Source organism: Arachis hypogaea, chromosome 14, assembly GCF_003086295.3.
Source record: "Arachis hypogaea cultivar Tifrunner chromosome 14, arahy.Tifrunner.gnm2.J5K5, whole genome shotgun sequence".
NCBI lineage: Eukaryota > Viridiplantae > Streptophyta > Magnoliopsida > Fabales > Fabaceae > Arachis > Arachis hypogaea.
The window spans coordinates 110,377,054-110,394,745 of NC_092049.1; the positions used below are offsets into that span (position 1 = coordinate 110,377,054).

The 17,692-nt window shown below is 39.4% G+C and overlaps 1 non-coding gene and 1 pseudogene across 1 annotated transcript; both read right to left on the reverse strand.

Moving 5' to 3' along the window:
• Window positions 1–1,485: 1,485 nt before the first annotated feature.
• On the reverse strand, window positions 1,486–3,693 carry LOC112743685 (heat shock 70 kDa protein 5-like; annotated as a pseudogene).
• An 11,485-nt stretch (window positions 3,694–15,178) lies between these two features.
• Window positions 15,179–15,286, reverse strand: LOC112746356 (small nucleolar RNA R71). Its single transcript, XR_003174245.1, has one exon. It is a non-coding gene; the product is annotated as a small nucleolar RNA R71 (small nucleolar RNA).
• Between the last annotated feature and the right edge of the window lie 2,406 nt (window positions 15,287–17,692).

The window sequence follows — 17,692 nt, forward strand, 5'->3', positions numbered from 1 at the left end:
TCTCAACAACCCTAAGATAAAGGTACGGTTATCCATCATTAGAAGTGGAACTACTTCAACGGTGGTTATTGATTCATCACCTATAAATACACTGACACACTCAGGTAAAACTAAGTTCTAATACACTTAAACCTGCTTTACCCTTTGCTGACTTAGGCATCGAAGTGTCTCTACAGGTACCACCTCCCATTCCTTAAAACATACAACTCGGACAGAGGCTCCCCAAGCAGTAACAGCTCGAAGACCACCCCCTTCTAACGTTTGGGCCTCTCAGTTGAGCCTAATCATCCAGTTCTAGGTAAGCCCCAGAACAGTAACCAATAACCTTTTTGAACAACACGAACAACCACCAATCAAATCAAAACACACTACACTTCCAAATTACCCACCTAAATCTTAATATTAGAATAACCATCCGCACACCTAGTAAAATGAACATTTGATATATCTATTGTTCATATTGTTTAGTATTTTCATTGCCTACCTATACTTTTCCAAATCAATTAGACTTTTGCAACTTAGATAAAAAATAAGGTTCAAATCATAATTATTTTTGGAAAAGGCTTAGAGAGGGCGACCGAATCCTTTGCCAAGAAATAAAAAAACATGCGCGCACACACATATATATGCATGGACACGAAAGTATTCCACGTATTTGATAAATCTTTTGAGCCTATTTATTTATGTGGATACTATTATGAAGATTTTATAATTGTCTATGAATATTTTTTTTTTTATTATTAGATGATAAATTATAAGGTTTGATTTTAATATGTTACAAAATTGTTATTTTTTTAAAAGTGTGGCTAAACAAACAAAATATACTTTTAATACAAGAATCTTTATAAGAAGATGTTTTTAGCATCTTCATTTGAGTGAAAACTCAAGTGTAGTCGACTTCACGTGAAGTTGATAGCGAAAAACCGTTAGATAAAAGTTTAGTCAAATCAATCAAATCTTCCAATAGCTCTCAATTATCAAATTCACGTGAAATCGACTACACCTGAGTTTCCACCTTTCATTTGAGTAGGTGCCATTTATTTTTGTGTCCGAAATAATGGCTACACCAAACTAATAATTAAGGGGGGGGAGCACGACGAAAGTAAGTTAATAACCTGTTGTTCCTACATGAATTTGTTCTGGCAAAGTTTGGGCACCCTTATTGTCCATCTCTATTTTTTCATCAACAAAAATATACAATCATATTAGCGGCTGCATATATATTGTGCTCTGATCCAATCAATGTATAATATTATTGTGAGGCTTGATTCATAAAATATCTGCCTCATTCTGTAGACAACTTCCTGCAGTATTTTTTGCCTTTTAATTCCCCGCATATGCCAATTATGATTCATTCGCAGTTGTCTCTGTCACTATATTGTTGTAAGAAAAATCATGTGCTTATTTAGGAAAAAAGAAAACAACACTTGGATATGACATTGTTAGGATACTACCGTACCTCACCATTATTCATTCATAGTTTACATTCAACGCGCGCTCCGAGAGGGAAAAAACAAAGAGAGACAAAGGGCAGTGTCTAGCGCGATAAAAGAAGGCTTATAAAAATTGAAGGTTGAAGCTTGCTCAATCAACCTCTTCAATCTTAGGTCCACCAGCGGAGTTGTCATGGGCAGCATCAGCAGAGGATGGAGCAAAACCACCACCACCTTGATAGATCTTGGAAATGACAGGGTTGCATAAAATCTCGAGCTCCTTGAGCTTGTCCTCAAACTCATCTACTTCCGCCAACTGGTTCCCGTCCAACCACTGGATGGTGTCATCAATGGCCTTCTCGTTCCTCTGCTTGTCGGAAGGATCCAGTTTGGCACAAACATTGTCATCCTTGATGGTGTTCCTCATGCTGTATGCATAATTCTCCAGTGAGTTCTTAGCGTCCACTTCTTTCTTGACCTGTTCATCCTCTGCTTTGTACTTCTCTGCTTCCTGCACCATTCTTTCAATCTCCTCTTTGCTCAGCCTTCCTTTGTCGTTGGTGCTGGTGATCTTGTTCTTCACCCCTGCCGTCTTGTCCTCCGCAGACATGTTCAAGATGCCGTTGGCATCATGTCGAAGCACACGTTAATCTGAGGCACCCTCTTGGTGCCGGCGGAATCCCATTGAGCTCAAATGTTCCCAGAAGGTTGTTGTCCTTGGTCCTTGACCTCTCACCCTCATACACCTGAATCAGCACGCTGGTCTGGTTGTCCGAGTAGGTGGAGAACACCTGCTCTTTCTCGATAGGTATGGTGGTATTCCTGGGAATCAAGACCGTCTTCACCCCATCGGTGGTTTCAATGCCCAGGCTGAGGGGCGTGACGTCGAGAAGAAGCAAGTCTTGGACTTTCTGGTCGCCTTTGCCGCTCAGGATGAAAGCTTGGACAGCAGCCCCGTAAGCCACAGCCTCGTCGTGGTTGATGCTCTTGCAGAGCTCCTTGCCGTTCAAGAAGTCCTGCAGAAGCTGCTGGACCTTGGGGATTCTAGTGGAGCCTCCAACAAGGACAATGTCATGAATCTGAACCTTATCAACCTTAGCATCACGGAGACACTTCTCAACGGGCTCCATGCACTTCCTGAATAGGTCCATGTTGAGTTCCTCAAACCTGGCCAGAGTGATGGTCGCGTAGAAATCAATACCTTCAAAGAGCGAGTCGATCTCGATGGTCGTCTGTGAGGTGGAGGAGAGTGTCCTCTTGGCCCTCTCACACGCTGTCCTCAGTCTCCGAAGTGCTCTCGCGTTGCTGCTCATGTTCTTCTTGTGCTTCCTCTTGAACTCCGCCGCGAAGTGATTCACCAGCCTGTTGTCGAAATCCTCGCCCCCCAGTGGGTGTCACCGGCAGTGGCATTCACCTCAAAGATGTCCTTCTCGATAGTCAGGAGAGACACGTCAAAGGTGCCGCTCCCGAGGTCGAAGATGAGGATGTTCTTCTCGCCAGTTTTGGAGGCCTTCTTGTCTAAGCCGTAGGCAACAGCGGTTGTCTCGTTGATAATTCTCATGACGTTGAGGCTTGCAATGGCGTTAGCGTCCTTGGTGGCCTGCCTCTAAGAGTCATTGAAGTAGGCGGGGACGGTAATGACGGCGTTCTTGATGGTTTTTCCCAGGTAGGCCTCGACGATCTCCTTCATCTTGGTGAGCACCATGGAGGAAATCTCTTCGGGTGCGAACTACTTCTGCTCGCCTTTGTAGTTGACGATGATCATGGGCGAGTGCCTCATGTCGCTTTGGACGGAAGGGTCAGAGAATCTACGACTAATGAGGCGCTTGGCGTCGAACACCGTGTTCTGTGGGTGGCAGCATCTCCGATGAGGTGCTCAGTGTCCGTGAAGGCAACGTAGGAAGGAGTGGTTCGGTTGCCTTGGTCGTTGGCGATGATCTCTATGCGGTCGTTCTGCCACACGGCCACGTAGCTGTAAGTGGTGCCGAGATCGATGCCAATGGCTTTCTCAGTAGCGGTAGCCATTTCGATGAATCAGAAGTAATAAGTGAATAATTTAAATAAAACAAGTTTAATTTGCTGATGACTGCAGGTTTAGATGATGCTTTACGCACGTATGTTAGGGTCCTATTGTACTGGCCTGGAGGGATGGAGGGGGTGTATATATATATTGCACAACATTGTGCTTGGCATGAGGATGAGGAAGATATTTTCCTTCTTTTGGGAAAGGTAAAAGGTGGTGGAAGGAACTCATGATGAAGTTGAGATAAAGCAAGAGAAGTCGAGAAGAAGAATGAATGAGCAATGCTAGGAACCAAAAGGTATAGCAAAAAATCAGCCAAATACCTTTGAGTGAATCTAAAATTTATACGAGTTAATATATATGGATGTTTCTTTTGCTAAGTATCAGAATGTTTCTTTTTCATACTAAATAGATGTTTTTTAATATATTTTTCGAATTTTTTGTATTGCAAATGTGAATGTCTCTATTTCTTTAAGAATTTTATTTTTTTTAAAAATTTTATAAATATTTAATTATTTTTGCTAAAATATAATTGAATGTTTTTTTTTTCATATTTTTTTAAATTTTATAGATATTTAATTATTTTTACTAAAATATAATTAGATGTTTCTTTTGTTAAGTATTAGGATTTTTTTTTCATATTAAATAAATGTTTTTTTATAATTAATACTGACAAATAGCAATTCTTTCCCAAGTTCATTCTTCTAAGATGTAACCTGACCTCCGTATAAAAATACCTGCATCATCATCAAGATCCATATTGTATTATATTAAGAAAAACACACAAATGCATGTGAGAATGGATTAGATTGATGAGAATGAATGAGGAAGACTTTCTACTTCAAAACCCTATCTAACGATGCTGATCGTGGCAAAGATTTTCTACTTCCATTGGAACCATTAGAAACCCTTGCTGATGCTGATGATGAGGAAGACTTTCTACTTCCATTGGAGACATTAGAATTCCTTGGTGATGCAGCTTCGTATGTTTCCGAAATCCTTTATGGTGATGAAGAAGATGGTCCAAATTTGCAATTAGGGTTTTCTCCTCCAGAGCTCTATTGGATGGCAATGAAAGTGGCGAAAGTAAAGGTGATTCAGTAATAGCATTACCATGAGTATGTTCTTCTTCTTCTTCAACAAACCTCTCTCTGGTGTTGCACATGCTGAAGAACAAAGCGAAGAAGAATAAGATGAAGAACGTGAAGAATTAATGTATTGGTTGTACATTGGTGATAATGTAGGTGACAAAATCGATGTCATGATTTGTTGCTGTTGCTGTGGCTGTGGTGGCTGCGACGACGACGGCGAAAGATGTACCGGCGGGGAAGGGTTTTATAGGTTTTAAATAGATTAATGTGAGAGAGAAGAGGAAGGCTTTTATAGGTTTTAATTAGGTTTACTTAATTAATTTTAAATTTTTTAAATTTTGAATTTAAAAAATTTAAAATTAATTATTAATATAAATTAATGTGGTTTTGTTTAGTTTTTGACTGATAACCTTTTGGTTCCATATACTTTTCCTTCTAGTTAAGTTCATGTCATTATCAACAGTCTCGATCTGAAACTTTTTAGTTTTTCGCTATTTTCTTATAGTTAATTCTATGATATTTATAATTTGTGTCTAATTTTTTTAATTTATTTATTATAGCAAACTTCAAATAATTTTAAAATTATTTATTTTTATATTTATTAAATTAAATATTGAATCTTAATCTTTTTTGATAAATTAAAACTATTTTTTAGACATTATAATAATCATTTTTTATATCTTATTTTGTAAAAGCAAATAGTAATAGAAGATTTTTTTAATGAAAAACGTTATTTGTACTTCATTTATCACATATTATAAATTAATGAGTGTTCTGGCAAGGATACTCCTTTCGAGTTATGTGTCGGCCTCGCGTCAATCCTGGGGCGCCTTGTGGCCTGAACCGAATTGGGAATACCGTCGTGAACTCGGACCCGAGCGTAGTACCTACAAAAAGGATGCGATGCCCAAGTCAGTAAAAAGAATCACTTAAAGAATAAAAGCGAGTATATGATCAGGGTATTGCTTTTTGGTGTCTTATTGTTGGAATGAATTTTCTCTGCCTTATATCGTCGGTACCGTGCTTGATTTATAGCCCGATTAATGTTGAATTGGTTGTTGATTTCATCCAAGATCTTTGCGGCCAATCTCGTGGCGAGATTACGGGGAGTGTTTCGTTAAGATAGAGTCGTTTTCATGATAAGTCGTGCCGAGGTATAACTTGGTTTTATCCGTGAGATGTGGTACAGTACATAGCCCCCAAGCTTGACTTGGTAAAACGTAGTTTAGCAAGTTGAGCTTTTCCTTGTAAAGTTATACCTCGGTGTTTTGAGGTGAAATACTTGTAGCCCCCAAGCTCAACACACGTATCAAGCTTGGGTTTAGAAAATAAATGATTTTTGCTAGGTATAAATGGATAGGGAACAGTTAAAAGGATTTACCTTGTTAATTGGGCCGCAATAAATTTTTTGGCTAAGTTGGATGCGGATCGTTTCATATTGGCCGTGCCATTATTATTTCCACTTCCTACTAAAATAGTGGGTTGTAATTAAGCCTTTACCGTTTTCTTTTTGGAAAAACACAAAACACAGGTTCAGTTGTAAATCTCATAAGTGTAAAAAACCATGTCTTCCAGAGGTTAGTCTTCTCAACTTCGCACTGTCTTCTCATCTTTTTACTGTCTCTTCTATTTTGTTTTATTCTAAAAAATGGGTAAAGAAAGAGAGAAAGAGAAGTTGAAAGTTGTTGAAGTGAACAAAGAGAACCCTTACAATTGGGTTCATGTTGATGTAAAAACCCGTGCGTCGTCTTATTGCGATGTTGAGTCGCTTCGTAAGCTAGAAGCTTTGAAGTTTGTTAGGGAAGGTTCTGGTGTCCGTGTGGAATTTCTTCCCTGTACTAGTGAGGAGAGGGTCTGTGAGAGGAGAGGGGATTGGGGTTATTTTTATATGTATATTCCCTGTCTGTCTGAGTTGCATGTAAAGTTTCCCTTTTCGAATTTCGAATGTAAGGTTTTAACCCAGTTAAACTGTGCTCCGTCGCAGTTACATCCTAACTCCTGGGCATTTCTGTATGCATTTGAATTTCTGATGAATTTTCTGAATTTTCCAGCTTCTCTTAATGTTTTCTTTTCTCTGTTTCAATTAAAAGGGGGTACGAAAAGGGCTTTGGGTCTTTCTGAGTAGTTTTCCGGGCCGTTCCATCTTCCTTTTGTATAAGTCATCTTTTAAAAACCTCAAATCCATGTTTGTAAAATTCCATTTTTTGGAGTCTGAATATTCGTTCTATTTAGATAATGAACTGATAGAAAAATACCCTTTGTATTGGTGTTCGGAACCGATGCAAATCCTTGAAGCCGATGAGAGGAGTGAGGAAGAGGACCTGTTTTTAGTTTTTTTTTTTAATTGAAAATTTTGCTGCTGGGGAATGTTTATCCATTCCTGATTTATTGAAATTTGAGGAGGAAAATGACAAAGAAGGGCTTGAACTGTATATAGGTAATACTGGTTTTATATACTTTGATCTTTGTTTGGCTGTGGTTATTCATCTTCTGTTTTTCCTTGTTGCAGGCGGTAGGGTTCCAAATTTGAGCTCGGCCAAATTTCAGGCTTATTTGAAAAAGAAGGGTGAAAAAGGTAGTAGCGCTTCTGGGATTGTGAAAGAGATGGGAGGTGATATTGCTTATTCTTCTGCTCAGCCTCCTTCTTCTCCACAAAGGAAGAGGACTGAGTCGGAGAAGTCTCTGGAGGTGATTTTCGAAGGTGATCATGGTGCTACTGTGAAGTCTGTTTTGCATGGTTTTATACCTGGGACGAGTTCTCAATCCGTATGGAGTGATCAATTTCCAATATCCGAACTTGCTGACTGCGTGTCTCAGTATCCTGGAGATATGATCCTTACACGTCGGACTGGAGTTGAAGGGATGGGAAAATTTATTCAGGTTGGTTTTGTATCTACTGATTCTCTTTAATCGTTTTGTTTCTCTGAGATTTCTTCATTGTGTGCTTGCAGATTGTTGTATCTCGCTTGATGTGTTGGGCGTGCTACCGAGCTATTAGGTTCGGAGCAGTAAGCGATGGATAATAAATTTTAGGACTTGAACTTTTGTTGGAAGAAAAAGATGAGGTTGTCATAGGTGTGACCTCAAAAATGAAGGAGAGCGAAGACGAGGTTTCCCGTCTTCAAAAACAAATTAGACTATTGCAGGCTATGATTAAGGAGAATGATAAGACTAAACGTGAGATGACCTCTCGTATCAACGAGCTTGAAGAGGAGAAGATGGACATGTCCGTAGCTGGTTTTGATCGTGCTGTCAGCCAAGTCACATTGTTTTCTCCAAACTCTGATGTGAGGAAACTTAATGTGACAAAAATAGTTGTTAATGGGGAGCTCGCCGTTGATGAAGCTGGCGAGGAGCATGCTGAGAATATCCCCCCCCCTTTGAAAAAATAGTTTTGTATGTATTTTGAAACTGTTTGTGGCTGTCCGACTTTGTTTGGAGTAATTTGAACTTATTTTATCCGGATTTTTGCGCCGATTTTAAGTCATGAATTGCCTTTGGATGATTGTTTTGATTCCAACTTTTATTCTGTTGGTTAGATAGTTATAATTGATACGCGTGTGGACGATCGGATAGGAACTCATTATCAGAGTTTGTTCGTAGTTGAAAAAGAGGTTTTTGTTTGGTAGGTCTGGTATCGTTCGATGTTTGTAATTTGGAACACACGACTTGTTCTTTGTTTGACTTATTCTTGGATACCGATTTCGAAATCGGTCTTTTAGATGTTGCCTGCTTGACATTTAGAGTTGGGTTTAGTGTTTGTATTATTGCCTGTGCAATTTCCAACTTTGTTTTGTTGGTTTGATATTATCGATTTTGAAAAGTATAAAGTCTGGGTAATAGTAATAAATTTATTTGTTTGCAAGAGTGATTGGAAGGGTCTGAAGTGGTCGGCCTCGTTAAAACCTGTCCGAGTAAAACCCTCCTTAGGGATAAAACCTCATGATCAGGAAAGAGTACTTGGCCATTTCATACTTAAAATAGGTATTAAACTATAATAAATCTTTAAAGACAAAATGTTCCAAGTGTTGGGGAGAGCTATCCTTCAAGTGTTTCAAGAGAGTATGCTCCTTTTCCAATTACCTTAGAGATGTGGAAAGGGCCCTCCCAATTAGCAGCTAGCTTCCCGTGTCCTGTTGGTTTTTGAACTTCTTCCATTTGCCTTAGTACCAAGTCTCCTTCCTTTAAGGTTCTTGGTCATACCTTTTTATTGTATTGCTTTCGCATTGCAGCCTACATCATTTTTTGCCTTAGTTTGGTTAGGCTTCGTTCTTCACTTATCAGGTCAAGTTCAGCCGATCTGGCTTTCGAGTTATCCTGCTCGTCAAAGTACTCAGTTCGAGTGGACCCTTGGCTGATCTCGATAGGTATCATACGGTATGTACCATAGACTAGTCGGAATGGGATTTCATTTGTTGTAGTTTGGGGTGTTGTGTTATAACTCCACAGCACCTCTGGTATAAGCTCGATCTAGCGTCCTTTAGCATCTGTCAATTTCTTTTTTAAGGCCTGCAAAATAACCTTGTTAGCCACCTCCGCGAGCCCATTGGTTTGTGGGTGTTCGACGGAGGAAAAACGATGTTTGATATGCAGGTCGGTTAAATATGAAGCAATTTTCTTATCCGTGAATTGTCTGCCGTTATCATATACAATTTCTCTAGGTAAACCGAATCTACATATAATTAATTTCCAAATGAAATTTTGTACCTTTTCTACTGTTATTTTCGCAAGAGGCTGTGCTTCTATCCATTTTGTGAAATAATCAATGGCTATCAAAAGAAACTTTACCTGCCCTGTTGAAACTGGGAATGGTCCAAGTATGTCCATCCCCCATTTGTGAAATGGCCGGCTGACATCTGAGGTATGTAATAGCTCGGCCGGGTTGTGGATGAGCGGTGCATATCTTTGACATGCATCGCAGCTTTGCATCTTATTCCTGCAATCGCTCCTTAATGTCAGCCAATAGTATCCTGCTCGTAGTATTTTCTAGCCAAACTTCAACTTCCGGTATGGTGTCCGCAGGCCCCGTCGTGTACCTCTTCTATGGCGGCTTCTACTTCTGCTCGGCCAAGGCACTTCACCAGTGGTCTGGAAATACGTCGCCTGTATAGGTCCGCCCCTAATAGGGTATAATGGTTTGCTTTGTATCTGAATATTCTCAGGTTTTCGCCCTCTGGTGTTTCTCCACTTTTTAGGTAGCGAATAAATGGGCTTCGCCAGTCTTCTTCCTGTGACACACTAAGAACAGATTTGGTATCTAAACTTGGTTCTGTTAGTGCGAGATGATTCAATTTTTCTGTTTGATCGGTTACCCTGTATGTAGCTAATTTAGATAAAAGATCGGCCCTACAATTTTGCTCTCTAGATATATGCAGTATTTCAAAATTTTGAAAAAATTTCATCATGGTTTTGACCGAGTTTAAATACTTTTTCCAGAAGTGAATCTCGTACCTGAAAATGACCGTTTACTTGTTGTACTACAAGGAGAGAGTCACAGTGTACTTTTAAGCTGGAGATCTCTACTTCCTTAGCTAGCCTTAGGCCGACTAAGAGAGCTTCATACTCGGCCTGGTTATTGGTCGTTTCGAAAAGAAACTTTATTGACTGCTCAGACTGGACTCCAGTATCGTCTTTCAGGAGGATTCCTGCTCCACATCCATTTTCGTTTGATGCTCCATCCACGTATAATTCCCATGTTTTGCTTGTCTTCTCTTTGCTTATGAATTCTGAGATGAAGTCAGCCAATGCTTGGGCTTTAGGTGATCCTCGTGACTGATATGATATGTTGAATTCAGAGAGTTCTATCGCCCATTTTGTCAATCATCCTGCTAGGTCTGGCTTTGATAATATTTGTCGTGGGGGGTGACCGGTCCGAACTATAATTGGGTGTATTTGAAAGTAATGCCTCAACTGTCAAGCAGTGATGACTAGACCGTATGCCAATTTTTCTATCATCGGGTATCTTGTCTCCGCATTTTGTAAGACATTGCTTACGAAGTACACCGGGTGTTGCTCTTTCCCTACTTCTATTACAAGCATGGAATTGATAGTGTTAGTGGAAATTGAAAGGAATACAAAAAGTGGTTTACCTTGTTCTGGTTTCTTAAGTATAAGTGGTAACCCCAAAATATGTTTGAATTCGAAAAAGGCCTTTTCAAAGTCTTCTGTCCAAACAAACTTGTCTGACTTCTTCATGGTTTTGAAGAAATGATAGGATCTGGTGGCTGTAGCTGGTAAGAATCTTGATAGGGCGGCTAAGCAACCTGTGAGACATTGTACTTCCTTGACTGTCTTTGGTGACTGCATGTTTAGTACGGCTTGGCATTTGTCGGGATTGATTTCTATACCTCTGTTTGTGAGCATACACCCGAGAAATTTGCCTTTCTATACACCAAATGCGCATTTTTCTGGGTTTAGCCTCATGTTGTATCTTCGAAGTTGTTGAAAAATCTCCCGAAGGTCGGCTTCGTGTAGTTTCTCCGAACTTGATTTGACGACCATATCGTCGACATATATTTCGATGTTTAGTCCGACTTGATTTTTGAAGATTTTGTCCATCAGTCTCTGATAAGTTGTCCCTGCGTTTTTTCGTCCGAAAGGCATTACCTTATAGCAAAAATTACCTTGGTCGGTGATGAGCGGATAATTTATACGCTTTTTGGCATTGTTTTTAGTATATTTTTAGTATATTTTAGTTAGTTTTTATTATGTTTTTATTAGTTTTTAAATAAAAATCACTCTTATGGACTTTACTATGAGTTTGTGTGTTTTTCTGTGATTTCAGGTATTTTCTGGCTGAAATTGAGGGACCTGAGCAAAAATCTGATTCAGAGGCTGAAAAAGGACTGCAGATGCTATTGGATTCTGACCTCTCTGCACTCAAAGTAGATTTTCTGGAGCTACAGAAGCTCAATTGGCGCGCTCTTAATTGCGTTGGAAAGTAGACATCATGAGCTTTCCAGCAATATATAATAGTCAATACTTTTCCCAAGATTTGATGGCCAAAACCGGCGTTCCAAGTAAGCATAGAAATTCTGGCGTCAAAATGCCAGAACTGGCATAAAAGCAGGAGTTAAACGCCCAAACTGGTACAAAAGCTGGCGTTTAACTCCAAGAAAAGTCTCTACATATGAAAGCTTCAATGCTCAGCCCAAGCACACACACCAAGTGGGCCCGGAAGAAGATTTCTGCATTAATTACTTATTTCTGTAACCCTAGGCTACTAGTTTTCTATAAATAGGACCTTTTGCTATTGTATTTTCGTCTTGGTTCTTCTGGTTCCCCCTCTGGGGCCGAAGCCAATAAATACTATTATCACTTTTGTATTTTCAACGGTGGAGTTTCTACACACCATAGATTAAGGTGTGGAGCTCTACTGTTCTTCATGAATTAATGCAATTACCACTGTTTTCTATTCAATTCACGCTACTTCTTGTTCTAAGATATTCATTCGTACCCAAGAACATGATGAATGTGATGATTATGTGACACTCATCACCATTCTCCCCTATGAACGTGTGCCTGACAACCACCTCCGTTCTACCTGCAATCAAGCTTGAATGTTTATCTCTTAGCCTTCTGGTTCATGACGCATGGTTGCCTCGCCTGACAACCGAGTCCTCCATTCCATGAAATCAGAGTCTTCGTGGTATAGGCGAGAATCAATTGGCAGCATTCTTGAGATCCGAAAAGTCTAAATCTTGTCTGTGGTATTCCGAGTAGGATCTGGGATGGGATGACTATGACGAGCTTCAAACTCGCGAGTGTGGGGCGTGTGACAGACGCAAAAGGATCAATGGATCCTATTCCGACATGATCGAGAACCAACAGCTAATTAGCCGATGTGGTGACAGCGCATCAGGATCATTTTCACTGAGAGGACGGGAGCTAGCCATTGACAACGGTGAAACCCAACATAAGCTTGCCATGGAAGGGAGTATGAATGATTGGAAGAAGGCAATGGGAAAGCAGAGGTTCAGGAGGAACAAAGCATCTTCATACGCTTATATGAAATTCTCACCAATGAATTACATAAGTATCTCTATCTTTATTTTATGTTTTATTCATCTTTTAATTATCAATCCTCCATAACCATTTGAATCCGCCTGACTGAGATTTACAAGATGACCATAGCTTGCTTCAAGCCGACAATCTCCGTGGGATCGACCCTTACTCGCGTAAGGTTTATTACTTGGACGACCCAGTGCACTTGCTGGTTAGTTGTGCGGAGTTGTGATAAAGAGTTGAGATTACAATTGTGCGTACCAAGTTGTTGGCACCATTGATGATCACAATTTCGTGCACCGAATTTTTGGCGCCGTTGCCGGGGATTGTTCGAGTTTGGACAACTGACTGTTCATCTTGTTGCTTAGATTAGGTAATTTTATTTTATGTTTAAGCTTTTCACTTTTTATTTTCGAAAAAAAATTTTCAAAAATACAAAAAAATTTCCTATTTTGTTCTTCAGAGATTTTCAGAATGAATTCTAGAGCTTCATGATGATTTGTTGAAGTCTGGCTGGCTGTGAAGCCATGTCTAATCTTTTGGACCGAGGTTTCAACTTATCATCACAAGAGCTTGTTGATTTCTATCAATTTTGCTGTTGAAAGTAATGATCTGCTAAAGCTTGGCTGGCCATTGGCCATGTCTAGTATTTTGGACCGAAGCTTTCACTGAAAGCTTGGCTGGCTAGTAAGCCATGTCTAATTCCTGGACCGGAGTTTTAGACTAACATTGCAATGATTTATGGAATTCTCGTTAAAAATTTTGAATCCCTTTAATTTCCTTTCCATATAATTTTTGAAAAATCACAAAATTTTTTTTTTATAAAACCATAAAAATAAAAAATATTTTATGTATCTTAGTGTCAATTTTTAAGTTTGGTGTCAATTTCATGTCTTTCTTCTTCTTGAATTTTTTCGAATATATGTAATATGTTCTTTATTGATCTTCAAGTTGTTCTTGATGATTTCAGTGTTCTGATCTTTAATTTCTCTTATTTTGTGTCTTTTGTTGTTTCTTACATGCATTTTTAAATTATTATAGTCCTTAGTATACAAACTTCTGAGTTTGGTGTCTTGCATGCATTGTTTATTTGATCTTAGTTGCATTTTTTTTATTGTTTCTCATCATTAAAAATTCAAAAAAATTTTTAAAATTGTATCTTTTCAAGTCAATAACACAGAGAATTGAAGATTCAGAACATTCAGCAGAGGAATCACACAGAAAAAGCTGGGCATTCAAAACGCCCAGTGAAGAAGGAAAACTGGCGTTTAAACGCCAGCCAGGGACCTGGCTGGGCGTTAAACGCCCCAAAAGGTAGCATTTTGGGCGTTAAATGCCAGAATGGATGCCATTCTGGGTGTTTAACGCCAGGAGGACACTAGAGGGAAGATTTTGTTTTCAATTCAAATCCTTTTCAAATTTTCATAATTTTGCAAAATCAAATCTTTTTCAAATCATATCTTTTCAATCATATCTTTTCAAAATCAATTTCTTTCCATTTTTTTATTTTTTACTATTTTCGAAAATCCTTGCTACAATTAGTAACTTAATTCAAAATTTTCAAGTTATTACTTGCCTATTAAGAAAGGATCAAAAGTTTTAATTCTAGAATCATATCTTTTAATTTCTTGTTGGTCAAGTAATCAACTTTAATTTTAAAAACTTTCTCTTTTTAATTTGATTCTCAATCATATCTTCTCAATCATGTCTTTTCAATTACATCTTTTTCAAAATTAAGTTTCAATCATATCTTTTTGATTTCTAATTTCAAAATCTTTTTCAAAAATTACTTAATTTCTTTCCCAATCTTAGTTTTCGAAAATCATTTACCAAAATTTCAAAATTTCTCTTAAATTATTTCAAAATCTTTTACTTTAATTTCGAAAATTCTTCCCCTCTTCTCACATCCTTCTATTTAAGGACTAACACTCCTCCACTATCAACAATTCGAACTCTATCCCTCTTGATAAGTTCGAATTCTTCTCTTTCTACCTTCTCCTTCTATTCTACTTTTCCTCTGACACTTCAAGGAATCTCTATACTGTAACATAGGGGATTCCATACTTTCTTCTTCTCTCTTTCATATGAGCAGGAGCAAGAATAAGGGCATTCTTGTTGAAGCTGACCCTGAACCTGAAAGGACCTTGAAGAGAAAGCTAAGAGAAGCTAAAGTACAACTCTCTATAGAGGACCTAACAGAGCTTTTTAAACAAGAAGAAGCCCTGGCAGCCGAAAACAACAACAATGCCAACAATGCAAGGAAGGTGCTTGGTGACTTTACTGTACCTACTCTTGACTTCTATGGGAGAAGCATCTCAATCCCTGCCATTGGAGCAAACAACTTTGAGCTTAAGCCTCAATTAGTTTCTCTGATGCAACAGAATTGCAAGTTTCATGGACTTCCATTGGAAGATCCTCATCAGTTCTTAGCTGAATTCTTGCAAATCTGTGACACTATCAAGACCAATGGGGTTGATCCTGAGGTCTATAGACTTATGATTTTTCCCTTTGCTGTAAGAGACAGAGCTAGAACATGGTTGGATTCACAACCTAAAGAAAGCCTGAACTCTTGGGAAAAGCTAGTTAATGCCTTCTTGGCAAAGTTCTTTCCACCTCAAAAATTGAGCAAGCTTAGAGTGGAAGTACAAACCTTCAGACAGAAGGAAGGTGAATCCTTCTATGAAGCTTGGAAAAGATACAAGCAATTGATCAGAAGGTGTCCTTCTGACATGCTTTCAGAATGGAGCATCATAGGTATCTTCTATGATGGTCTGTCTGAACTGTCCAAGATGTCATTGGACAGCTCTGCTGGAGGATCTCTTCATCTGAAGAAGACGCCTGCAGAAGCTCAGGAAATCATTGAGATGGTTGCAAATAACCAATTCATGTACACTTCTGAAAGGAACCCTGTGAATAATGGGACAAATCATAAGAAAGGAGTTCTTGAGATTGATACTCTGAATGCCATACTGGCTCAAAATAAAATATTGACTCAGCAAGTCAATATGATTTCTCAAAGTCTGTCTGGAATGCAAGCTACACCAGGCAGTACTAAGGAAGCTTCCCCTGAAGAAGAAGCTTATGATCCTGAGAACCCAGCAATAGAAGAGGTGAATTATATGGGAGATTCCTATGGAAACACCTATAATCCTTCATGGAGAAATCATCCAAATCTCTCATGGAAGGACCAACAGAGGCCTCAATGAGGCTTCAATAACAATAATGGTGGAAGAAACAGGTTTAGCAATAGCAAGCCTTTTCCATCATCTTCTTAGCAACAGACAGAGAATTCTAAGCAGAGCCACTCTGACTTAGCAACCATAGTCTCTGATCTAATTAAAATCACTCAAAGTTTCATGACTGAAACAAGGTCCTCCATTAGAAATTTGGAGGCACAAGTGGGTCAGCTGAGTAAGAAAGTTACTCAACTCCCTCCTAGTACTCTTCCAAGCAATACAGAAGAGAATCCAAAAGGAGAGTGCAAGGCCATCAACATGACCCACACGGCCAAACTTGGAGAGGAGGAAGAGGCAGTGATCTCCACTGAGAAAGATCTCACTGGATGTCCACTGGCCTCCAAGGAGTTTCCTCATGAGGAACCATGGGAATCTGAGGCTCACACTGAGACCATAGAGATTCCATTGAATTTACTTCTGCCATTCATGAGCTTTGATGAGTATTCTTCCTCTGAAGAGGATGAAGATGTTACTGAAGAGCAAGTTGCTAAGTACCTTGGAGCGATCATGAAACTAAATGCCAAGTTATTTAGTAATGAGACTTGGGAGGATGAACCCCCCTTGCTCACCAAAGAACTGGATGACTTAACTAGGCAGAGATTACCTCTGAAGAGACAAGATCCTGGAAAGTTCTCAATACCTTGCACCATAGGCACCATGACCTTTAAAAAGTCTCTGTGTGACCTAGGGTCAAGCATAAACCTCATTCATCTCTCTGTAATGGAGAAACTAGGGATCTTTGAGGTACAAGCTGCAAGAATCTCACTAGAGATGGCAGACAATTCAAGGAAACAAGCTTATGAACTTGTAGAGGATGTCTTGGTAAAGGTTGAAGACCACTACATCCCTGTTGATTTCATAATCCTAGACACTGGGAAGTGTATGGATGAATCCATCATCCTTGGTAGACCCTTCCTAGCCACAGCAAAAGCTGTGGTTGATGTAGACAGAGGAGAATTAGTCCTTCAAGTGAATGAGGACTCCCTTGTGTTTAAGGCTCAAGGATCTCCCTCTGTGACCATGAAGAAGAAGCATGAAAAGCTTCGCTCAATGCAGAGTCAAACAAAATCTCCACATTCAAACTCTAAGTTTGGTGTTGGGAGGCCACAACCAAACTCTAAGTTTGGTGTTGAGAGGCCATCATCATGCTCTGAGTATCTGTGAGGCTCCATGAGAGCCCACTGTCAAGCTATTGACATTAAAGAAGCGCTTGTTAGGAGGCAACCCAATCTTTAATTATCTATGTTAAATTTCTATTTTCTTTTATTATTTTATGTTTTCTGTAGGTTGATGATCATGTGAAGTCACAAAAACAATTGAAAAAGCAAAAATAGACTGAAAAAAATAGAATGAAAAATAGTACTGGCGTTTAAACGCCAGAAATGGGCACAGAGCTGGCGTTTAACGCCAGAAATGGGTAGCAACCTGGCGTTTTAACGCTAGGATTGGCAGCAAGGGGCGTTTTGCACGCCACATGGTGCAGGGATGAGAAATCCTTGACACCTCAGGATCTGTGGACCTAACAGGATCCCCACCTACCTCATCTCTCTCTCTTCTTCACCAACCCACATCCATCCATCATAAATCCCACCTACCTCACCATCCAAATTCAAACCACTTTCCCTCCCAAACCCACCCATACATGACCGAACCCTACCCATCTCTCCACCCCTATATAAACCCATCTTCACCCCCTTGGCCGAATCACTCCCACTTCTCTATCTCTTCCATTTTTCTCTTCTTCTCCGTCCTTCTTTCTTCTTTTGCTCGAGGACGAGCAAACCTTCTAAGTTTGGTGTGGTAAAAGCGTTGCTTTTTGTTTTTCATAACCATTTATGGCACCTAAGGCTGGAGAAACCTCTAGAAAGAGGAAAGGGAAGGCATAAGCTTCCACCTCCGAGTCAT